The sequence below is a fragment of the Protopterus annectens genome, chromosome 1.part0 (genome assembly GCF_019279795.1).
Source record: "Protopterus annectens isolate FY-2018-M chromosome 1.part0, PAN1.0, whole genome shotgun sequence".
NCBI lineage: Eukaryota > Metazoa > Chordata > Ceratodontiformes > Protopteridae > Protopterus > Protopterus annectens.
The window spans coordinates 443,197,776-443,224,490 of NC_056725.1; positions in this window are offsets into that span (position 1 = coordinate 443,197,776).

Below are 26,715 nucleotides of genomic sequence, written 5' to 3' on the forward strand. Positions count from 1 at the left end.
TGTTGTACTACCTGAAGCTGTAGTCCTAAACACCACAGTATGGTGTATGTTCACATTCCCTGGTAACACTGTCTTGTGTGTTTCCTGTAGTCTGCACAGATTACATACCTCAGGCATAGGTATCTGTAAGTAGGGGCACACAGTACTATAAGATACACAGGTATTGCTCATCTGTGTTGGCATACATTTGTGTGTTGTATGTATGTCTAATGTGTGTGTAATGATGCCTGTACCATGCCCGCAATCACATGTGTGTTACAGGGTATGTGTATGTACCTAGCAACATGTATACTCTGTTACAGCAGTATGCCAGCTATATTAACAACCATGCACATATGTTCGGTAGGGGTATGGCATCAAAGACTAGGGTGGATTACTGTTAATACTGTAAATGTACATTACATTCACTGCATTGGATGACATATTTCTTCATGCATTAGCTTGATATATACCTCCGGTGCGAGGTTGTGCATTGTATCCCAAACAGTGTGCCGAGTACTGGTGGATACTGGTTTGTTGCATGGAGTGTGGCAGGCACTGTCAGACAGTTGTGGGCTGAGCACTATGTGGTATTGAACGTGTGTATCCTCTGATAGACAGACAGATGCTATATATGGCAGTTAAGTGATATCTGTGCTTCATAATGTTAAGTGTGCCACATGACTTGCTCACACATATCGTTTAATTGTCTTCCAGGGTTATGGCTCATCAACGCAATCCGGCGTATACAGCTGCAGAGGAACAGGAAATACAGGCCAGCCTGGTGCAGCACTACAACCTACTCTTTTCCAGGGCCAACCAGCACCAGCATGAGTATACTGCACTGTGGCAGGATCTTGCTCACCGGACATATGAGCAGGTATGCCATCACTGTAGTGATTTAATTAGACATGTCCGGCGGTGTGCGTCTGATATCCATAGGCAACAGCTTGCCAAAGGTGGTGGGTCGCCCATACATCCCACCCTCACCAGAGTGGAGGAGCTGCTCCTAAGCATGGTGGCTCCTGGTGTACAGCAGCAACAGCATCGCACATGTGTCATCATGGAGTCCGGAGCCACCCAGCAGGACGACATGGAGCGTGCAGGTAATATGCCCTAGCTGTAGACTACCGTTACCAGTATTGTTAGAATATGCTTATGTGAGATGTGTACTGTGTGTTTAGCAGTTGTGCTGCCTGTCGTGTGCATTACTGTTATTTGGAATAATATCTCCACACCTGTGACTATTGACTGTTGTTCCACTGTAAATTAGCACATTCACGTTAGCAATGCAGCAGTTGTGGCCACTGACAAACTGTGTCATATTCTTGTAGGTCCCTCTGGTGTGACAGCAGGGCAGACGATACATGCTGGTGAGTGTGTTAACACTTTCATATTGGTACTGAAATGTGCATGTCATAGGTGAGGTGTAGGCCATGTACACGTAACACACCTACGCATAATGCATGCTGTCCATGTTTGCTGTGAGACATTAATCATCTCAGTAAAGTCAGTAGCTGCCTCAATCACATACAATGCACAGTGCAGCAGACACAATTGTGGCAACACTGTACTGCACCTTGGATATGCATAGTTGCTACAGCTGTACACAACAGAACATGTTTATCATACGCAGTACATGGAAACATGCTACATTTGGCATTACCACACACCCGCTGTAAGGTCACATGTCAGTATTCCACATGTCATGCACACACACATGATGTACCTCAGGGATAGAGGCCTATCATGGGTCTGTGCAACACTCTGCAACACATAACACAGTCATGTTAGGCAATGCTCCCTATTGGGCAACTCACACACCCATGTACAAGGTGTCTGTGTAATTGTGAATGTAGCCATGGCACTGCAGTTCAGGTAAAGCATGCTAGGCAGTGGTCTTGCACGCATTAGTAGCTGTGAGTGACCACAGGATGCATGGTGATGATGGCACAGGGTACTACACCCTATCCAGTTACAGTGACCACAGTACTAGTCATAGCAGTCATTGCTTTGCACCTCAATGTTGTGTGTGTGCAAACATATGCACCTATACACAATATGCATAGCATGTTGTGTGTGTGTGCTTACATATGCCAGTATACACAATATGCACAGCAGTCACTATCCAAACAATGTGTCACATATATGTCCTGGAATGCTAGTGGGTGTATAGGTCACTTGACACACATTGGGTATGTGTGATGTTTAATGTTGCAGTCGTGCAGCATGCCATGCCATGTCTGGCACCGACATATCTGCAATATGTCCCACACTCACCATAACCACTGTACACTGGCCATGTCGAGCATTAGGATACCCTCACATCAACATGCACCACTCATCCCGTGTGTGTACATAGCATGCATGTGCTACACCCATGCCCACTATTACCTGCTATGGACACAGACACTGTACTCAGACATGGATATCTATGTGTCACACAGATAACACATGCAGCCATGGCATGTATACTTGTGAGTGATGGTGCACAGGGTATTGCAGAGCTGATAATACCTGCACAGCAATGTTGTGTCCATGTACACATTGTGTTCCAGGGTGTAACCAATCACTGAACAACTACACAGTTGCATCAAAGCCATGTATACTGCTATTAAATTGGGGCATGTACACTTGCACTGTATGGTCTTGTGTAACACATATTCTGCATGCTGACACGTGTGTGGTGACTGTTTACCTTGTGATACTGACACCCACCTTCACCCACTATAGAGTATGTGTTGGATTGCTGGTGTGTGCGTGTATGTGCTGTAGTGAGGAGTGTATTAGTGTTCATGTGTTCATGTGTGCATGTGTGCATGTGTTCATGTGTTCATGTGTGCATGTGTTCATGTGTTCTTGTGTGCATGTGTACATGTGTGCATGTGTTCATGTGTTCATGTGTGCATGTGTTCATGTGTTCATGTATGCATGTGTGCATGTGTGCATGTGTTCATGTGTGCATGTGTTCATGTGTGCATGCGCAGACCGTAAAGTGTGTTTCCTGTCTTCCTCTCACAGGTGCTGAGTTAGGGGTGGCCAAATGCAGCAGGGAACCTGAAGCCACTGCCATGGATAGTGCTGCTGATGAGACATGTATTTTGGCACAGGAAGGCTTGACAGGGTCTGTCGTTGGTCCACCAATCGACAGTACACAGCGTTCAACCCCATCTATGTGCACACTCATACTGTCAATACATCCCTCACCACCAATGGCCATAGGTGAGGGACAGCATACAGTTGGCATTGACCAGGAGAGTGTGGTACCCATGGCACTTGCATCCCCTCACAGCAGCCATAGCCATATTCCTGGAATGGTACCACATAGGCAGAGGTCCAGGGGTTCTCGGGGGAGCACCACTGGTCATATTGCCCCTGGCAGGCATGCCCTCACAGGTCTTACGACGTCCAGTATGATCTGGGCTGTAATGCAGGCACGTATGGAACAGTACACCAGGCAGGGACTTAGGGTGCAGAGGGCACATTACACCGCTATCAATGACAGCATCCGTGACCTTGCCGGTGCCATTCGGACTTACACCGAGGTCATTGATAGACATTGGGGAGAGACATTAGATGCCCTCCACAATATGTCTTCCATGAGCAAGGACCGTGCGGGATGGTTGCGACGTCGATGCGGACACATGCCAGCTACAGCAACAGCTGGCAGTGGTCGCAGACGGCCCCCAGTTCACAGCTGCTCCCGTAGTGGCAGTACCAGCTGGCCTGTCCATTGACCATCCCAGTAGACCATGTGCACGTGGCTTTGGCCAGTCCCAGCAGGGACATGGGTCCAGTCGTCCTACCTCTGCCTCTGAGGACAGTACCCAGTCAGGGATGGTACCCGATACTGTCCGTAGCACCCCTGCCAGGCACAGGTACTGTGTCCGTGGCTGGAGACAGTGATCTGTACAGCCTAGCAGGTACAGTTTGTGGCTGTCCCACAAACTACTGTATATATCAGCCACATGATGGAGCTGTGTGCATGCAGACACACACACATTAACCAAACAACTAGGGCTCACACATACACACACACATTACATCAGCATTGGCCCATGCTGTACTGTTGTCCCACACGCAGACACACACACACACACACACACACACACACACACACACACACACACACACACACACACACACACACACACACACACACACACACACACACACAAAGACATGTCGATTGGATGGGTCAATGTCAGGCTCTGGCAAACAACAAAACGCCCTGTGCATATGATGATACCTGTGTCACCTCCTGTCATCTGTAACATTGATGGAAGAACAGGCTAACATGGTGCTGATGCACAGGGTGACACTATAGCAGTGTAGCAATATTAGCAAATTGTCAACAGGAAAGTGTAATGACATCCTTGTAGGTATATCTCAGCAGACATTACACATCACAGCTCTGATTGTCAATGTAGCATTGTTTACACCACTGTTAGGTCTGAGTATGTATTGTCCACCCATGTGCCACTTGGCTGAAGTGTAATGTGTTGCCATCCTGTGTTAGTGATTGGTCAGTATGTGTGTGATGTGTGCAGTACAGATTAGCAAGTGTACATCTGTGAACATGGTGGGTTTGCACTGTCTGCATGTACGTGCATAGTGGACACATGGGATGTGTGGCATACCCTGTTGTACACATTGTTAACATCTCATAGTATCTTCCACTGGTCAGTATGCATTCTACTACAGTTATGTACTAACATGGGTAGACGTGTGTATGACATGGGTTGACACTCTGCTGTGGGTGATACTGTTAGTATCTGTCAATGATTTGCAGTCTGGTAGTATATGCAACCTCAACAGCATGACTATAAGCAAGCATTGGATGATGTCCTGACAAATGACACACAGTCGTAGGGAACTCAGTAACAGTTGAATCCTTCCAGTGCTACACTATAACACTAACCAGTGGTAATGACCGCCACCTATTCCTGTGACCACATCTGTTTGGCATATAGCCCCCTTAGGTACATGCAAACACACTAGGGATGTGTCCATCCAACTCTGTAAATGCATGCATTGGCCTACAATCCATTCCCTGGATGGGACGCATATCCTACACAAGGGTATCATGCAGACAGATACCTGTCATCTGATACATGCTGTATAGCAGTAAGCCAACTATGGCATCATCATCCACATGTACTATACTTACTATCCCGTCAGTACCACATAGGTGGTAGGCTCTACATGTATGTTGGGTACCAATGTGTACATACAGCCTCATGTTATGTCATGTGTCCCTTGATATCCACATATCCATAGGTATTGTGGAGTCCCAAGGTGTATCACATGAGACATTAGAGGCCTGGATGCATATCCACAAGGCAGTTGTACACCTATAATGACTGTCCATTATTGGCAGTCATTGTTGTGTATGAACATGTCTGACATATACCCCAGGCATATAACCTCACTCACACTACTCTTAAGTAACTGTCATGGGTGTGTGTGGCACAGATGACCTTGGCCACGGATCACAACAGTGGACGGCCCTGTCACATACATACATATGTGACCTACGATCTGAGAAGCAGCGAAACAACCTGTCAATGGCAACAAATGTATTCATGTAGTATGCAGGCTTCACACCTATGTACTGATTGAGGGGACATGTACACATATATTTTGCCATGCATATACCTGATGTGTGCAATGCACTTACTGTTGTAATCATAATATGTCATACCATAGTAAAAGCAAAACTCACACTGTATTGACACACATACAGTCAGCATTTGCAGGATTCAAATACCTACTTAACTATGCTATGATACTAGAGAGAGACGCATTAGCACGACGCACTATTTGCTTTACTGAGTGGTTTCTCTTCTCCTGCTGTATTTCTAGGATGGTGACATCATCAGTCTTTCCAAAGAGGAATGTACATCGTCTAGTGTGTTTTTCCAGTCTCCAAAAAGGGCACTCCTGTCAAAGACAATTGCACACCTACACACACCCCCAGCGTTTGCAGGATTCAAACCCTTACCTAACTACGTTATGATACTAGAGAGAGACGCATTAGCATGGTGCGCTATTTGCTTTACTGGGTGGTTTCCCTTCTCCTGCTGTATTTCTAGGATGGTGACATCATCAGTCTTTCCAAAGAGGAATGTACATTGTCTAGTGTGTTTTCCCAATCTCCAAAAAGGGCACTCCCATCAAAGACAATTGCACACATACATCCCCCAGACACAGTCAGTGTTTGTAGGATTCAAACCCCTACCTAACTATGTTATGATACTAGACAGAGACGCATTAGCACGGCGCGCTATTTGCTTTATTGGGTGGTTTCCCTTCTCCTGCTGTATTTCTAGGATGGTGACATCATCAGTCTTTCCAAAGAGGAATGTACATCTTCTAGTGTGTTTTTCCAGTCTCCAAAAAGGGCACTCCTTTCCAAGACAATTACACACACACACACACACACACACACACACACACACACACACACACAGTCAGCATTTGCAGGATTCAAACCCCTACCTAACTATGTTATGATACTAGAGAGAGAGATGCATTAGCATGGCATGCTATTTGCTGTATTTCTAGGATGGTAACATCATCAGACTGGACATGGTAATGTGTGTACACTTTGTTTTATGCCATTCCAGGAATGGTCCATGTGGGTCGTCAGGTGTCAACAGCTTGAACAGGAACTCATAATCCTTACCTTGTGTGATCTATCTGTGGACACATTTACATTCCTTCATATGTCAACACATATTTATGCACAGCTTGTTGGTTTTGTGGGTACTACATGTGTCTGGGATGTTGATAAAGGGCTATTCAAAGTGTATGTGAGACATGTGTAGCTGTGTTCATTGATGTATGTCCTGGGTGTCTGCCTTGCAAACAGTCTAGCATGTTTGGGAACCATGATCCGCACATGAACATACCACAGTTAGTAAGAGTGTGTGTATGTCAGCTTCCAATAGCTCAATTTATGACTTCAACCATGATGGGCTCCATAGACTTGCAGATCGGACTTCATAGGCATACTGGACTATACTTCCCATGGTGTGTTGTGCACCAACACTTGTGTGGAGTGCCATATGTTGCTGTAACACATTCAATGGTTCCACATCCTATGTAGGGGGGAGGCTCAGCTGACTGTTCAGGTGCAGGATCTGTTTCTTCTGTAGTTTATGCATGGCACATATTGGGAATCCATGTAGTCCACTTGATGCCATGCTTTTGGCATTGGGGGTAGCTGTTCATCCATTCTACATGTGATATCTCCTGGTATGATGATATGGACTATCATCAGTGGGAGGTGGGTATGTATATATGGGCCTGTCTGTCAGGATGTCGGCATTGTCAGTCAGGTACAGTTGGCCCTGACATGACATATATGTGTGTACATTGCTATATATGACATAGCTGTCGGAGGTGTCATGATTCAGTCTGGACTCCTTCTCAGCTACTCTTTACAGAACACCAACGAACCTGTGCACTAATCCCTGTTATACTCTTTTACACACTTAACACCGTACTGATCCTTTGTGATGTGGCTACAGAGTATGCCATCATGATATCCCGGCATATCCAGGGGTCGGCTTCATGTGTACTCTCCAGTCCAGCTGGTGAATATTGTGATGTAGACACAATCTCACATCTGCCTCATGTACACAGACAACACTCTCCTCCTCCCGACAAACTCAGATATATGTGTGAGCTGCACCTATGGAGACATACAGGGTGCTGAACTCTCTAGACCCATGACTGGCACAGTCTATCAGGTGGTGAAGGTAACCCCACATACCAAATATCAGTCTCACATATCCTCTGTCGACAGCACTCAAACCACATTATCACACATACACATACTTGGATGGTGTAAATGAACTCTGCCTAAGCAACAGAGACCTCCACAGCAGGCACACACACAACAGCTACCCCACTACAATACCCACATCTCACATAGTTCACAATGTCAGTGTGCCACACAGTCACTGCCCTTCGGGCTACACAACACACCTAATACACTTGTGATAGGCTACACTTATTGTCAGACACACTGACGTACCACTCACCAGCCCATACAAGGGAATAGTCCCTTTGTGCTGTCTGTCGGGTGCCAGGTTCTGCCACATAACACATGCAGTCAGGTCACTCCAAAGCAAGTGCAGGACTGGCACCATCATTGTCCATGCTGGTGCGTAAAACCTCAGACATTACTCCCTGGACCACATGACATGGTACATGGAGGAACACTGTGATCATGTAGCCCAGGCCAGTATGACCCTAACCTTGTCTAGCATCTTACACCCACCAAGTATGATGTCACAGTATACAGACAAACATATCACGTTTAACAGTTGGCTAACTGATTGGTGTCATTCATAGGGGATACAGTGTCTGTCAGCCTGTGGTGACATGCTCGACATGCCACGTAGCCTCACTATGGACAGCTTGCACCTGTCACCCTTGGACCTTCAAATGCTGTCTATGGCTCTTGCTACCACCATAGTGCATTTGTTGATCAGGGCTCAAAAGACAAACCCACCTCCATAGACATTACAGGTTAAATGACACTAAGGGTAATGCTGCTCAGCACCAGATGTGTTACCCTCATATTGCGGCCACTCAGGACTCTCCTCAGTATGGAGGATAGCGATATCTGTGCACTAACAGATGCCTAGTTCAGGCTCACATATGCACACCAGCACTACCAAGTTATGTTTCATACCATGCTTTCTGACCACAGGACTTGGAACGGACAACACAACTAGGGGGAGTATCCATATACATCACAGATACACACACATCTGGGTTAGTAGCACTGCACTAAGCATCACAGACCATACATATACAACTACCATTGTGCAAAACTGCCTTTCAGTTTGTTGCCTGCTACAGACCACCATCCGATACTCAGGAACCACACTCGGCTTTCCTGGGAAGAGTGGAGAATATGAAGGTCTCCACAAACACCATTATATTGGGTGACTTCAGATACACAAATATTGACTGGGGATACTACTCAAGCCCCAACACTCTCGCCCTACAGTCACTACAATTTGTAAAGTCATATGCTATGGCACAACCAGTCACCACAGCCACAAGGGGGAATACATATTGGACCTGATCATCACCAACATGGGGACTCTATGTTCCACACCAGCGATATCCCCCTCATTGGTAAGGTCAGAACATACATATATCTCACTGGACATACATATACACTTCACACACCCATCCTGGGTAATCCTGGTGAACTTCTCATCAGCCAACGTCTCACTTCACAAAAGCAAGGTGGTATCCTTCAGAGACCCTGAGACAGTGGCAAATACGGCTCCAACTGCTGAATCCTTTACATGCACATTCTATGGACACCTAGTTGACTGCATGGATTGTGCTATCCCAAATAACAACAGGACTCACTCCTCCAATGGCAGGGGACCTGTCTGGTAGATCCCAGCCATAAATAAGCTGTACAACATCAGGATGAAGCTACTACATGATAGAGCACAATCACAGATGGGGAAAGCATCTGTGATCTGTACTATCAGACAGCTACGATCACTCATGTACTTATGTAAGGGCTGCTTCTCATGGACAATTGCACCAGACACGTAGGACTATCACAAGGCCTTCTTCAGTTATGTCAGGAACCTGGGTGGACACTCATTGATATGCTGTGAGTTACTGCATACTGACTAAACTTACCCTGAACCCACTGGCATAGCCAACATCCTGGCAAACAGGTTCAGTGCAGATGTCTCCCCCCATCCCCCCTAGGGAGCAACTATCTATCCCAACAGAGTGTAACCTCCCTGACATCACACAGTAACAGGTGAGTGCTGCCCTCCCCAAAGCATACATTACAGCATCAATGGGACCATATGGTGTCCCGGCCTTACACAAGCTTCATGACAGACGTAACCCTCACATTACATCACTGTGCAATATCGGAGTTACTACAGGATATGTACCCAAGGAATGGCGTACAGCAACAGTGGTCCCACTCCACAGGGTTGGTGCCACAACGGACCACACACAATATTGCCCTATAAGCCTAACTAGCCTGTTCTGCAAAGCTATGGAGCATATTGTCATGGGACTCTTACACATAGATATTGGGAACCTACAGACACTGTGTCCTACACATGTCAGCGTTGTTGTGGGCAGATCTTGCCTCTTGAACATGTTTGTATTCTTTAGACAGTTAACAGGTCCATTGACATAGGGACAGTTGTACACGCAACCTACCTGAACCTTGCAAAACCCTTCCACACAATTACCCACTGGGCCATTATGTATAAGCTCACCAGCTTTGATATGGACACATATCTCACATGATGGATTGCTACCTGGATCAGGGATAGCACACACATGGTCAGAATTGCAGGTGCCATATCTGACTATACACCAGTTACATGTGGCATCCCACACGGCTCGGTCCTGGGACCTCTCTTGTTCAGTATATATTTGTCTGACGTACAGGCTACCACAGGGGGAATATGGCTGACCTTGTTCGCACTTGACTGCAAACTGGGTGCCATGATCAACTCTCCAGCTGCCGCATGCATACTCCAACAGGGTCTCAGAGAGATGGATGACTGGTGCCCGAGCCATGGCCTACAGCTAAATTCCATTAGTTGCATAGTCATCCCCTTTGGGAATAACAACATGCCCACACATTACCACATAGGTAGTACTCCATTACATACGGTAGGAGTTGTTAGGTGATTGGGGACATGACTTGTTTGTACTGTCGCCTTTGACATTCACATTGCCAAAGTGGTTGGACAGACCTTCTATATAAGCCACCTTATCCCATATGGTTTCACATCTAGATCGAGTGAGGCCATTGTGCCCCTATACTCATCACAACCATGCTTGGTTACAATGCCACCTTTGGGGTGTACCTTACCCAACACCTGCAGCAACTGTACTGGCCACAGAAGTTCCTCACCAAGCAGATGTGGGGACTCACACAGATGACATGCACAGTTCGGATGCAGTAACTCCAGCTCTACTCAGTCGCTTACCACCTACTCAGATATGATGTGTGCCTGTTGTTTACAGTAATACCCAACCCAGAATTACTGGACATGCTTCACCTCAGGATATCCGACTCCCTTGTAGCTACACACTCCAGGGACATATACCTCAGCACAGATGTTAATAGGACATGCTGGAGGGACAGATTCTTATCCCAGGGCCTCCACTCACTCTGGATTGTGATCACAGTTACACATAGGCAGAGCCACCCACTGACCACCTACAGGGGACATCTTGATGGCTGTATGGGTGATCGTATGTTTACCCTTGGGATATCTTCTGTGTCCCTGCTAGACAGAGGCACACTAACCTAAACATACATGGGCTTTCTTGTGTGACCTACTATTCACTGGCACAGTGTAGTAATCTGACAGGATTGCAAAAGCCAAACACACTCTGGCTAGGCTGGTACATGCCCTAGGGCAGATAGCCTAGTATCGACCTCTGAAGCTATGCTTATGTTCAGGATGCACAATATTTCTTGCTGATACTGTTTGCAGGTCTTTATCATCTTTGCTTTCCCAGTTTCTATGAACAACTTAGGTATCTGCAGAACATGTTTGATCATGACAGGGTTCCACTATATTAAATATGTGTCTGTTGTCATGTAACTGTGTGCACAGGGCAGATCGCTGGATAGTGAGAGGTTCCTGGGTTAACACATGCAACTGCCAGATATGTGTGGCCCACTGTTGTACTCAGACATGGCCTAAGTGTGTGAGCATGCCCAGTTCAGGCTTTCCATGTTTTGTTGCCTGACATATGTCTCATTTATTCAAGTGTGTGAGCATGCCCAGTGTGACCTTTCAGTATGTTGCGATCTGAAGTCCACTACATTTGTGGATGTGTGTGAACATGACCAATATTAACATTTATACTGTGTGTGTTGGAGGTCATGTTCTGTTCTTACTGCAGGACTCAGCTTTGTGTCATAACTCAACAGGGATTATACTGTGCTGCAGGGTTTCCATGAGATACTTTGCATAGACTTATCAACATCCTTCATACTGGCTGACCACTGCAATAGTGTCATGGTTTAGTGGTTCAGTACTTTACCTATAGTGCACAGTATCCTGGGTTCGAGGACCATTACTGCTTTATATTTTCATACTGAGCAGACCAGACTGCTTAAGGGCCAGTTAAGCAAATATGAGCATGTTCACTTTTGTTCAGCTATGCCCTACTTAGACCAGGCTTGTCTGACATTGCTGTATATTCACCAACTTTGCTGGACATTGGCCAATATTACTCAACATTGACCACAGTTGTACTAGTTGGTGTGTGCGATTCTGTTTGCATATACTACATGGTGGTAAATGCTGTTTAGCACTGCCTTAAATTGCTTAACACATAGCAATCATGCCTCAGGTGGTGCTGCAGGGCTGCCTATGTCGGATGCAAATACTACACTCCCTGTACATGTTTGACAGCAGGTAGTGTCAACTTAGGCATCCCTTTTACTATATGTGCGAGTCAGAGAGAGGTATCATTTCCAGAGTTCCTACTGAGCCAGTGTATGTGCTATGCATTGCCTCTTTGCCAAGACCAAAGCATAATGGGCATGCCTCCTTCTGCCTACTGGGGCAGGCTCAGGTTGTTCCTCCTCTGAGTCACGCTCTGCCTGTGATGACCTTGGCAATGGTGGTGGGCTGTTTGGCCCAGGCCTATGCTGGTCCTCCTGCAGCTGTTTTCGCAGGATCATATTATGTAGCATAGCACATACCATGACAATTTGGGTACATGTAGTTGGTGAGTACTGCAAGGCTCCACCAGATGTGTCCAGGCACCGGAACCGTGACTTGAGCAGCCCAAACACATGCTCGATTACATTTCGTGTTTGTGCGTGTGCCTCATTATGGCGTTCCTGTTCAGGCGTGCGTGCGTTTCTGATGGGTGTCATCAGCCACGGCTCCAGTGCATAGCCAGCATCCCCCACTAGGTGACCATGTGGGATGTCCCCACTGGCAAATGTCTGGTACAGCTTCATCAGATGCCAGATATGGGAATCATGGTAGCTTCCAGGGCAGCCAGCACAGACATTCAGTATTATGCCTTGGGCATCACACATGACCTGGCAGTTGATAGAGGGGAAGCCCTTGCGGTTGTAGTAGACTCTACCCCGCTCGCCAGCTGGTGCTTTGATGTGTATGTGTGTGCAGTCTATTGCACCCACTACCTCAGGGTATTCCACTATTTGCTGGAAGAGACGCATATTGCTGGCCAATACCTCATGGGAATTGGGGAAATATACATGATCACCAACATGTGCTGACATGGCATCCAGGAACTGGTGCAGTACCCTGGATGCTGATGCCTGTGATATCCCCATCATATCACCAGTTGGTCTCTGGAAGGAACCTGTTGCTAATATTCTTAGGCCAACACATACCTTGGTTTCCACTGGGATGGGTTCCCCTCTGTTGGTTCTGTGTGTGAGGTGTGGCCTGCACAGCTCAACAATTTGCTGCAGGAGGTCTCTGTCCACTCTACAGCGCTCCACTATCTCCAGCTCATGTTGCCCCTGGTAGATTACCCTGGGCCTGTACACTCTTCTCCGTCTCCTCACTATGGGTTGTCCAGCAGCATTTCAATTGTCACCACCCTCAGCAAGTTGCATATGTCACCTTATAACAGCAATGGCAGCCCCCTAAAATTTCTTTGTCTCAGTGAATCTTTTTCAGTTTTCACTTCTATTAGCTTACTGCAGTGTCTCTTGTGAGAAACATAATGAACTGTTGTTTGCAGAGTTTAAGTGCTAGGCTGGGCTGGGCTAGTGTACTGCCTGTGTAATTGCCTGATTCTGATTGTTTTCACCTGCTAGCTCTGCTAGTACTCCCTGGTAGCTTCCTACTATTTGTTGTGCTTCCTATTTCCTTTCTGTTTCCTCGGGGGGGGGGCAGCGCCACGCACATAAGCGCAAACATGCTCACAGCAGCTCACACGCACGCACACATGCTTACACAGACTACAACTTGCTTATTCTGGTTACAATGTGCGCACACCAGCGCAAACGCGCTTACAACACTTTAAACTGCCTTATACATGCTTACTCTGGCTTAAACGCGCACTCATGCTTACACGAGCACACACTGTCTTAGTCGGGTTTACACGTGCGCACACGCGCTCATATCCGCTCAGCAAGAAACTTTGGTGTTATTCATGGCATACACCTTCCATTTCTTGACTTTAACTAGCCTACCTGTTGACAAACCTCTTTCAATGATGTGTAAATGACAGCTGACACATGCCACTCTGCTCCAATGAGCTTCCCTTCTTTCATACATACCCCACTCGTGATGTCACCTATCTTCTATTCTGTTACTCCCCTTATCCTACTCCTACACTCAACTGACTGTGCTCATTTGCTATGTAAACCTGTGATTCACTATCCTTATCCTCATTTGCATAGGATTGCCTACTAATGCTTGGTTACATCTCTTAGACTGTGCTTCCCCCCTTAGCAACCTCTACTCGGTGGCCATGTTGTCTTCAGCCTGCCATTCCCTTGCATTATAAATTAACAATTTAAATGAATTCCACGTTTGTGGGTTTAAATTTTTATTTTTCTGGTTTTTAGAGCGCAGCCCATTTGTGCGGCGCTGCGCTATGCTTAAACATTGGAAATCGGAGAAAAAAAATGTATTATTTTTATTTTCATATTGCATCGGGAAACATTGCCAATGGCCATATATTTGGCCATTGGCATGCTTCCTCTACTGGATGCAACCTTTATTTGGAGCTGTCACGGCTCCGTTTTGCTATTTGCAGAATGGTACTCAGTTGTCAACTGAGTACATTTCTGCAAATAACACTGCTCTTACTCGGACAGGTTCGGGTTTCCTGAATCGCAAATCTACCTCATTTGCATGCCTTTTGGATGCAATTGAGGTAATTTGCATGACCCGGCCCTGTCCGTGTATGAACCGTTTTAGGAGGTCTCTTGCTTGCCCCTGCAGGCTGTTCCTGGATCGCTCGTCGGACATGATAGCTGCATGGAGTCTTACTCTACTCTAAGACTCCGTGCAAGCCTTCATAAATCCGGCCCAGTATCTTTTTAACATTTACAACATTCAGGTTTTCACCACTCAATGACATTATTGGTATGAATGCACAGATGACCAGGATTCATCTCAAAATGTCTGCATTGTCACAGGTGTGTGCACTGCCCTAAAAATGGTAGCATTGTTTCCTTCATACACATATGGTAATGACAGCCTTACAATTCTTTAACCTGTATGTGTGTTCTAACATCTGTCATGTAGATGTAATTTATTATCTTTAATCACTCCCACAGTATATATTCCAAAGGCAGATTACAGCCATGTACCTGCCAAGTAGGTGTAGTGAGGCATTCACAGTACAATCATGTGAATAACACAAATATTACTCAGTCTGCCACTGAAAATGTATAGTAACAACTGTGTATTGATGATTTTTGATTGTTATTATACTGTTCAGAATTTACATTAATATACAACACATGCTTGGGTAATACATGTTTAAAGATACAATACCCCCTTATTATAGTTACAAGTGACAACAAATGGAAAAGGTATGTCCCTTTCTGATGTGAATGAGACAACAGCTGTAGGGTTCATTTATTCTTGTATATATGTGATAAAAAGGAGAATACCGCAGTATACTGTCAGTTGCCATGTATAACCTTCTGTGAACACACTGGATATGCAATAACTGCATTATATGCAAATATCTCCTCATGCATGTACTGTCCTTGCTAACTTTTACCAGAATTCAGCATTTTCTTAAAATTTGTCACATTTATTCCCCTTTATTACACCGTTGTTTTGTGTTTCTCTCTCATTCTTTGTCAGCATGTCGATTTTAATTTAAACTTCTCCAAGGCCAACTTCATGCTACTCAAGTCAGATGTTACAAACTTCATGACACCCATGCAGACGGGAACTGAAAGTTTGACTGCTGAGTCCTACACTAAGGCACTGTACGAGCACATCTACTCATGCATGAATCGTGCCATCCCAAATAGAACCAAGATGCTCTCCTCCAAAAAAAGGAAGCCAATCTGGTGGTCCCCTGCCATAAACAAACTTTACAACAAAAGGAAAAAAATTGTTGCAGAAAAGAGGAAAATCCCAGGATGCAAAAAACTCCCTTACCAGCCTCAATAAGAAGCTGAGATCCCTCATAAAATCCTCCAAAGCTAGTTACAAAAATAAAATTGCCAAAGATTCCAAAGACAACCACAAGGCATTCTATAACTATGTCAAGAATCTAAATGGCAATGCTCAGATCTGCTCTGAGCTACAATAAAATGGCATTAAATATACTGATCCCAAGGATATTGCCAATATCCTGGCAAATCAATTCAGTGCCAATTTCACCCCCCTCTCACCCCCTTAATGGCCCATCTCAATACTGGAAGATTGCCAAATTCTGGTAATAATGGCCACACAGATAGAAAACACACTCTCCAAAGTTAAGAATACAACATCCATGGGACCAGATGACATCCCAGGCTGTGTACTACATGAACTACAAAATGAACTGGCACCTCACCTAAGTGTCATGTTTAATCATACCCTCACCTCAGGCTTCATGCCCACTGAGTGGCGCACAGCTACAGTTATCCCACTCCACAAGGGGGGATCCACCTTGGATCCCAGGAACTACCGCCCCATCAGTCTGACGAGCCTGATCTGCAAGGCCATGGAATGAATTACCGTGGAACTTATAAACAAAGACATTGGCAACCTTAAAACACTGGCTCCCACCCAGTTTGGGTTCATGAAGGGCCGATCTTGTCTCCAGAACCTTATTGACTTCTTTGAATCAATCTCCAGAGCCATGGACAAGGGTAAGGCAATCCACACAGCCTATCTGGACCTCGCCAAGACCTTTGACACCATCCCCCACTCTGGAATCATAGATAAACTTACTAAGCTGGGCATTCCCTACGTCACTTGATGGGTTGCGAACTGGCTTACTGACAGAACCTACACTGTAAAAGTAGCTGACTCCAAATCCAGCTCCAGACAAGTGACAAGTGGAGTACCTCAGGGTTTAGTCCTGGGACTTCTCTTGTTTGGCATCTACTTCTCTGAAGTACAGGCCAACACTAAGGGACTCTGGCTAACAAAGTTCTCAGATGACTGCAAACTGGGAGCCATTATTGAATCCCCAAATGATGTGGATATTGTACAAAAGGGCCTTACAGAAACAGATGCTTGGTGCCAGAGCCATGGGCTCAAGCTCAATGCCAAGAAATGTATAGTTATTCCCTTTGGAAAAAAAAACATTTACCCATGAAGTATCACATAGGTGGCAGTACACTAAACACCAAAAGTGTGATAAGAGACTTAGGGACACAGGTGAACAGGGGTCTCACCTTGAATAACCACATAGCCACAACAGTCAGAAAATCCTTCTATGTGGCACACCTCATCACTAAGGGTTTTTCATCCAGAAAAAAAGGAGGTCATTTTCCTACTGTACTCATCCCTCATTAGACTCATTATAGAATACAATGCCCCATTTGGTATGTACCTCTCAAGATATCTGCAACAACTGGAAAGGCCGCAGAAATACCTCACTAAAAGAATCACAGGCCTAAAGCAGATGCCCTATGCTGACCGCCTTAAAAAACTCCAGCTATACTTTGTCACATATCGTCTACTCCGAGGCAATCTCTGCTTAACATACAAGGCCATGTCAAACCCAGAGCTGTTGGACATGTTACACTTAAAGAAATCCCAATCCCTCAGAGCCACATGCTCCAGGGATCTAAATCTTGTCATCACAATAAACAAAACATGCTGGAGGGATAGGTTCCTGACCCAGAGACTCCCCAGACTCTGGAATAGACTGCCCATACATGTCAAGCAGAGCGCCTCTTTGGCCCTCTTCAAAAGGAACCTTGATGATTGGATGGGAGAAAGGAAATTCACTCCGGAGATCATGACAGTTGCCCTGCTAGACAGGGATCCAGGGAAGTAAATAGTGTGGGAAGAAATAGCCAGGGAATTGTTATGGCTAGGCTTGTATAGGCCCTAGGGCCGATAGCCTAGTACCAACCTATGAACCTATGAACCTATGTACTTCCATCAATAAAGTAAACAGGAATATTTTTTGCTAAATCAATATAAATTATTTATGACAAAAAATGATCTTTGTGAATTAATCACATTTCAATTATTTGAGTACATTTTCTGCATTTAGTGTCCCCTGCTTCTTGTTTGTGCATTAATCCTACTACGTCAGTACAGTTTCTCCATTTACCTTCCCCTGTATCTTAATTCTTTCATAAAACTTGCCCTTGCCTTGTATTATGCTGTTTGCATGTGCTCATTCACTAGGTTTGCCTACAGGCAACGACTATTAATCATTGTGTGCTTGAACTTCCATGCTCCTTTTTGTGGATGCTAAACTTCTGCTGGCCATGAAAAGGTGTTGATAAACATGCAGGCTTGCTCAGCAGCACGTATATTCAATGAGCACTGCTGATAATCATGCTAGTATGTTTACACTGTGTAGGCTTAGTGCGGTGTACATGATTGTTACTGAATCCTAGGGAGGGCAAATCTATACCATTAATATACTGGAGCTAAAGAAAGAAGAAAAAGAACCTGCAGTGAGCCTATAAGCTGAAGTTCATATTGCAGAGACCAGAGAATCCCTGAACTAAAGTTAGAGGAATACTTGTCAAAAGTACAAAAGCAGTAAGATCATTTATCTTAAATAGGGGTGAGTTCTCAGATATACCTGGGATATCTAAACTAATAGAACGTAATGTAGACACAGCACCTGGTATGCAGGTTAAATTGAAACCATGCATAATTCCAGAGTCATAAAAAGCAGATACTAACAGAAGAAGTTGGAAAGATGCTCAAGCTAGAAGTGATAGAAGAGTCACACAGCAAATGGAGCAGCTAAGTACTGCCGCTTGTTAAACTTTTTTATGTAAAACATAAAATCCAAGAGGCTCCAAAACCAAAACAAATTCAAGACTGAAGGTCACGAGCAGCAACTGTTTTATTTGGTAAAAACCACTTAAAACCAAAACAAAAAAATACATATATATTAAGCGCTTTCATCCCTTTTATATGTGTTAGATTCTGTAATGAACTTAGGAGGCTGGGTAGCATATCAAAGTGTGATACCCCATGTGCAGAAGTTTTGAGTTGATAGAAAACCTTTGAAAGGGCAGACACTTGACAGCATTAGATTTGACAAAGGGGAAATTGTCAAACACAATTTATCCCATCTGCAAAATAATTCACTTTTGTCACACCTGATGGTCTCTATTTCAGTAGACAGTGTTACTGTATGGCCTACATGTAGTCCCTGCTACTTTTCCAGGGCTGTAGGATAAAATATTGAAGTTTCACTCCTGTTATTCTGTGATATACTAAGATCCTCATTTACTGGCACGTTTCATATGCTGAGACATACCTAGATGGCATGGTCATTCAGTTAGAGTACGCAAGTGTCACTGGAAGTTCAGGTTATGTTAGAATCTATAAGAAAAGAAAGTTTGACTGTAAATCCTAAGAAAAGTAAAGTAAATATGCTGGGAGCCAGGTACTTAGGCTACATTGCAGGAAGAGGGGTGGTGAGGTTATGACTATTAAAATAGTAATCATAAAATTTAGCCTATCTCCACTAAAAGAAAAGTGAAGGTTTTGCTTGGATTAGCTGAATATTACAGAAGTTTTGTTCCTACTGTTCAACAATTGTCTCTCCTTTGACAAATCTCACAAGATGGAAAGCTATTGTCAAGGTGCAATGGTCTCTTGCAGTAGCTAGAGCATTTAATAAACTCAAAAGGATCCTGTGTTCTGAACCTGTATTATTGACTTCTCCTTTTACTAATGACTTCACCCTCCATACTGATGTGTAAGAAGTAGGTTTAGGAGCAGTGCAATCTTAAGGCATCCAAGGTGAGGCTAGCTCCACTACTATAGCAAGATAAAGCCATGACTCTGAGCCAGGTGGCCCAAGTTCAATTAACTGCTGAGTGTTTGTTGGGGCTGGCATGATAAAGATTTGGATGACACATCTGGCTCAGCTGTGCTTGGGAGAACAAAGGAGGGTACAGGACTAAATGCCGGAGGCACATATTTTTGTAGTTAAATTCACAGTGGAGTCAGAATTCCCCACAGGAGTACAGACTTAAAGAGAGGGGGCAGGACTGTCTTGATATTTATGTCACTAGTGAAAGTAAGTGGCATGTAGAGTATTACTAGACATGCAGAGTGGGGTTATAGTTGGAAAATATGTAAACCTGAGCCACCTCAATTGATTGCATGAATGATGGTCCTTCCTGGTTGGCAATTGCTCCACTTTATGAGGAATTGATGGGACAACTGACTGAAAAAAGGTCTGATAGTTGGCAGTGGGGGGGGGGGGGTGAAACATAATAAAATATACTGCTACAATACACCCAAAATGAAGAATGCCTAGTGTACTATATCAACAGGAATATGATCATTGCAAAAAAGAGACACACAGCCACTGAAACTGACAGTCTAGCTATAAAGAAAGGCTTCTATGCTTATGAAATACTGCTTGTTAAGTAAGCATTTCAGTTTGGTCACTGACCATGCCCCACTGATTAAGTAGAATAATGGCAGCACGAGGTAATGCTGGTGGGCACTGTCCTTCCAACCTTTTCAATATACACTGAGCCACAGCAAGGCCTCGTTAACAAAAATGCTGATGGGCTGTTGCAGGCCTGCAACACATTGCTATGGAACCCAGTGCACTGATTTTGTGCTGGGAGGTAGATAAGCTGTAACATTTTGTACAGGGAAATTTGGTAATGTTGGTGCTGACATATGGTATGCTGGAAAATTCTCACATTAGTTAGCCAGGAAAATATACTGTATTTGTTAGCAATCTAAATTGCCAATTACCATACTAAAAAGGAGGTCCCCAGGCTCATGGTCTTCAGTAAGTTAGCCCTTTACCTGGAGGATCATTAGGGAGGCAGAATCCAGATGCATAGAATATGTTGGCCCAGTCAAATCTAAATCATGGAGGATAGCAATGGCAGTTCCTAGGACAAAGATCTAGAATCAAGAGCTAGGCAAGAATTATCCCAGGGCAGCTGTAACAACCTATTTCCTGGGGTATCTGTAAAGGTATCAAAAAGGTAGTCTTTTGTGGAACTCCATGCCAAAGAGCTTGTTGTTTTATTTACTGGAACTGATGAGATAGGAAATGATATTCTTTTAAATTCATTTTTAAACCAACAAGGCAAAGGAGTGCCTTTATCTTGTTACCTGATTTATATATATATATATATATATATATATATATATATATATATATATACTATACAATAAACACGTTTTATATAAATCAATGTATATCTATATATATATATATATATATATATGTATATCTATATATATATATATATATATATATATATAGATAGATATATGTGTGTGTATATATATATATATATATATATATATATATATATATATATATATATATATATTTTTTTTCATGAAGCATTCTGGTGCATAAATCTCTTCCTGCAGGCATTTCTGGGGGAAGAGAACTCTGGAGCACTTGAACCAGAGTCATCCAGGCTAACATAAAAATATTTTATTAATTTACTGCACCTGTCCTTGCCTTATACAGTGATAGGAACTATTTTTGTCCATTTTTAAACCAAAACATTTATTTAATGTTGAGGCAAAATTCATCATTTCTCTGTTTTTTGTCTTTTTCTAGTTCTGTTTGCTTCCAGGTCACCTTGTAGTAGGGCAAATTAGCAAGGGACTTAGTTGTTTGGTTGTTGCTTGTTTAATCTGCATTTGATGTACTTTTCATTAAAAAATTTTAGAATCATCCATCTTGTGGTAGAAGGGATTTACCTGGTCTGTCTGAGTTAGGAAGCACTCCAGGGAACTCAAAGTATGGTTATTTATTGGCTGGAGGGTATAGGAATTAGTTGACAAGCTCTTTTTCTCTGCTATAACTCAGAAGATTTTGCAAGGCCCTGTCCTCACTTAAACAGAATCCTGTAATGCTTTTGTTTCAAATGCATTCAGAGATATCCAGGCTAAGATAAAACTATTTTTTTGATTTACTGCACTTCTACTTGTGTCATACAATATTGTCTTTGAGCATTTTAAAGCATTTATTTAATTTTATGGCAAAAAAAAAATCTGTTTGTTGGCTTTTTCTAGTTCTGTTTGCCACCAGATCACCTTGCAGAAGGGTGAATAATTCAGGGACTTAGTTGTGTGCTGTTTAATCTGCCTTTTCTGTGCTTTTACATCAAGAAATTCCAGGATCATCCATCTTGTGGCAGTAGGTGTTTATCTGGTCTCTCTGAGTTGGGAACCACCACAGGGAGTTCAAAGTCGAGGGCATATAAGTCCGTTTTCAAGCTTTTTTTCTCTACTGTTGAGAGTTTTCAAGGTCCTGTGCTCACTAAAAGAATGTTCTCAACACTTTTCAATTGTTGCAACTGCATCAAGAGCCATCCAGGCTAAGAAAACAATAATTTCTTAATTTACAGCACTTATACCTGCTTTATCTAGTGATGGAAACTGTTTCTGAGCAATTTTAAAAGCATTTATTTAATTTTGAGCAAAATTTATAATTTCTCTGTTTGTTGTTGTTTTTTTTTCTAGTTCTGTTTGCCTCCAGATCACTTTGCAGAAGGGCAAATTAACCAGGGACTTAATTGTTTGGTAGCTGTCTGTTGTTTAATCTACACGTGAGAGCAATATTTAATGGGCTTTTACATTAAGGATTTCCAGGATTATACATCTTGTGGGAGAAGGTGCTATCCTGGTCTGTCTCAGTCATGAATAACTCAATGGAGCTCAACATGTGGTTGGTTATTGGCTAGAATTCAGTTTTCAAGCCTTTTTTCTATGCTATAAATCAGGCAAGTTTGCACTGGTTAGCAGTGCCTTATATAGTGGCAAAAGCCTAGATAGCAAAATTTCCATATTAAGTTAGGATTAGGTCCAAAATCTAATAAATGGCATGACATTTTGTGGAATTAAGCTTAGAGCAGCTAGCTTGCACATCAAATAGCACTACCATATCCTAGCAATATCCAACATCTTGACCTTTACCTCCCAAAACTATTTTGTGTATAGAATACCACTGCTACACTATATAACATCTTACAATTAACCCCAGAAACAAAAATAGCACACTCCTTGTTAAAATCCAGTCCTTAATCCTAAACAGCCAAACTTATCACAACATTGGACAACATGGATATGCAATTTCCTAATGTCTTTGTGGCCAGCTTGGTAGATTTGAGCATCTTAAGGCAAATTTAGCAATTGTCTCATTCTCAGACAACCAGTTAATCATTGTAGAAAATAACACAGTATGTGAGAGCTGTAAAATAACAACTTCCTTGGAGTCAAAAATCACACATACAAACAAGGCTGTCAAGAATACCCATACTACATCCCTAACACATACTGCTCACCCCACATACACAAACAATCAAATTGTCTTATGCTGAGGTGCTTAAAAGAAACCTTCCCAAATCTTAAAGACCTCCTATCCACCTAATGGTAACACTGTTCTTCAGGAATCACTAAAACATACACCAAAAGAAACACCAAATGTCTCACATAAGCCTACATCCAATGGTCTCCAAGATCAAAACCCATAAGGCAAGCATATACTTTATATAATACTCTTGTCATTGAATACTCCATTATGCGACACATAGATGCCTCACTCACCAGGTTGGACAAGGAGAAGTGCCAGGATCAGCAATATCGCACATGCACTCAAGTCACTGTACCCCAGGTACCAATATGAGTCTGTCATAGTCCATGTGGGTGTAAACGACCTGAGATGTACCTCACTGGACTATATGACAGATACTGGTATGAGCCTTGCATTGAGCAACATTCTTCCTTCACCAGGGATGATGCCACAGTATGAACATAAAATGACTGAGTTTAATAATTGGCTTAGTTTCTGTGTCTCTCCAGGGACTCCAGAATCTGTTAGCATGGGAGGACATTGTCAATAGACCGCATTGCTTTGTCGAAAATGGGCTGCACCTGTCTCTCCTCAGCTTTCAGATAGTGGATAAACTTTTATTCACTCTGTCAGAGCCTTTTTTAGTCAATGCCAAAACAACTAAACTGCCAACATAGTGACAAAGTCTATAAGCAAACTTAAGGTGTTACTGCTCAGTGCTATGAGAATAAACAAAAAAAAAATCCATGCCTTTCAAGCCCTCCTTACTCTGGAGAATGTAGACATCTATGCCCTGACTGAGACTTGGTTTAAAGCCATAGAAAGTTCTCTGACAGTACAAGATTACAGAGCCACCCACACATTTAGACCAACAACAGCACAGACTGGGGCAAAAGGTGGATGTGTCTCAATCTACATTAACAACAAACATACCCCCAGGTTGCTTAAACAGAATGATACCATGGAGCACATCTACATACAGGTCATCATAGATGAGGACCATCATCATATCATAGGTTACTACAGGTTACCATCTATGCCCCTAGAGTATCACAGCTCTTACCTGAACCTACTAGAGGCACAGACCATCCAAACAAACAGCCTGTTCATGAGTTGCACTGAATGTGGTTCAGTGTAGACTAGGAAATTTCACTGTCTCAAATTCACAAGCACGATGCTTTCTGGACTTTATTGACACAAACACCTTGGGACAGATAGTGCACATTCCAACCTCCAACCACAGGATCAAGCTTACTGGATCTGGTACTCACCAATACGAGAGAGCATTACACCCACCCTACCCCTGTGTCATGTCCTCTCTAGTGTGGTTGGGTCACAAAGCTGTCTGCTTTGAGGTAAAAATCCACCCAGAAAAGCCAGCTAAACATGTAACACTTAGGAACTATTATAAGACAAATTACAGACAGTTTGTCAAAAGTCAAGGCTCCTCCTAGCCTCAAGACCATAGCTACCTATGCAGAATTATTCACAGAGTCCCTGTACAAACATGTGAATGGCTGCATATCTACCAGAAGTAAACCAAAAACTAGCAATAAAAACAAAACCCACTGGTGGAATCCTTACCTAAACAGGGTACATAATAAAAGAAAAAAAAATTATGTCCAAAATCAGGAATAGCAACTCCCTTAAAGACAAATGCTCTCTTATGCAACTAAACAAGAAACTAAGAGGTCTAATTAAGTTCAACAAGACCACCTTGAAGTCAAGATAGCCTCACGGACTAAGGACAATCACAAGGCTTTCTTCAGCTATCTCCAGTAGTAGATAAAGGTAACACACAGCAGTGTGTTGTAGTTAAAGGTAACACACAGCAGTGTGTTGTAGTAGTTAAAGGTAACACGCAGCAATGTGTTGTAGTAGTTAAAGGTAACACACAGCAGTGTGTTGTAGTAGTTAAAGGTAACACACAGCAGTGTGTTGTAGTAGTTAAAGGTAACATACAGCAGTGTGTTGTAGTAGGTAAAGATAACACACAGCAGTGTGTTGTAGTAGTTAAAGGTAACACACAGCAGTGTGTTGTAATAGGTAAAGGTAACACACAGCATTGTGTTGTAGTAGTTAAAGGTAACACACAGCAGTGTGCTGTAGTAGGTAAAGGTAACACACAGCAGTGTGTTGTAGTAGTTAAAGGTAACACACAGCAGTGTGTTGTAATAGGTAAAGGTAACACACAGCAATGTGTTGTAGTAGTTAAAGGTAACACACACAAGTGTGTTGTAGTAGGTAAAGGTAACACACAGCGGTGTGTTGTAACACACAGCACTGTGTGTTGTAGTAGTTAAAGGTAACACACAGCAGAGTGTTGTAGTAGGTAAAGGTAACACACAGCAGTGTGTTGTAGTAGGTAAAGGTGGGTCCCTATCAGATGATCGAAAGGGCGTTTTGGGCGAATACGAAATGATCGACATGTATTGTGCGAACTACGTAAATGCCGAACATCCAAAACTGTGAAATCCGAAATGTCGAAGTGTTTTGGTTGGCCCACCTGCAGTATAGCTCTATAAGGTAAGTGTGCGATAGTTATGCACCTTAGGGTAGGGTGCGGGTTAACGTAAGTGTATAGATAGATAATGTATGTAAGATTTAGTGTAGTGTTAGAAGTAGGGTTTTGTTAAATCTATTTATGTGTATTATTTATTTTGTTAGGGTATATCTCAGTAGCGGAAGTGTGCGGTAGTTACAGACCTTAGGGTTAGGGAGGGGTTAAAGATAGTGCATCGAAAGTTGTGTATGTGGGGTTTAGTGTAGTGTTAGAAGTAGGGTTTTGTTAAATTTATTTATGTGTATTGTTTATTTTGTTTGGGTATATCTCCTTAAGGGAAGTGTGTGGTAGTTACAGACCTTAGGGTTAGGGAGGGGGTTAAGGATAGTGCATAGATAGTTGTGTATGTGGGGTTTAGTGTAAGGTTAGAAGCTTGGTTTTGGTGCTTTACTTTAGGGTTAGGAGTAGGGTTTGGTTAGTGTATGTATGTGGTTTATTTATTTTGTTTGTGTAGATAGTATGTAGTGGGTGGTGGGGTTGGACGACTATGACCATTCGATGTTTTAAATTTTGCGGTTTAGTGCATTCGGTCTATTTGTGGTTTGATTAATACGTGTCACTCTCTTGGTATTCGCTGAAATGGATTTTTGCCAAACTGATATAGACCTGGTAAAGGTAACACACAGCAGTGTGTTGTAGTAGTTAAAGGTAAGTAACACACAGCAGTGTGTTGTAGTAGTTAAAGGTAA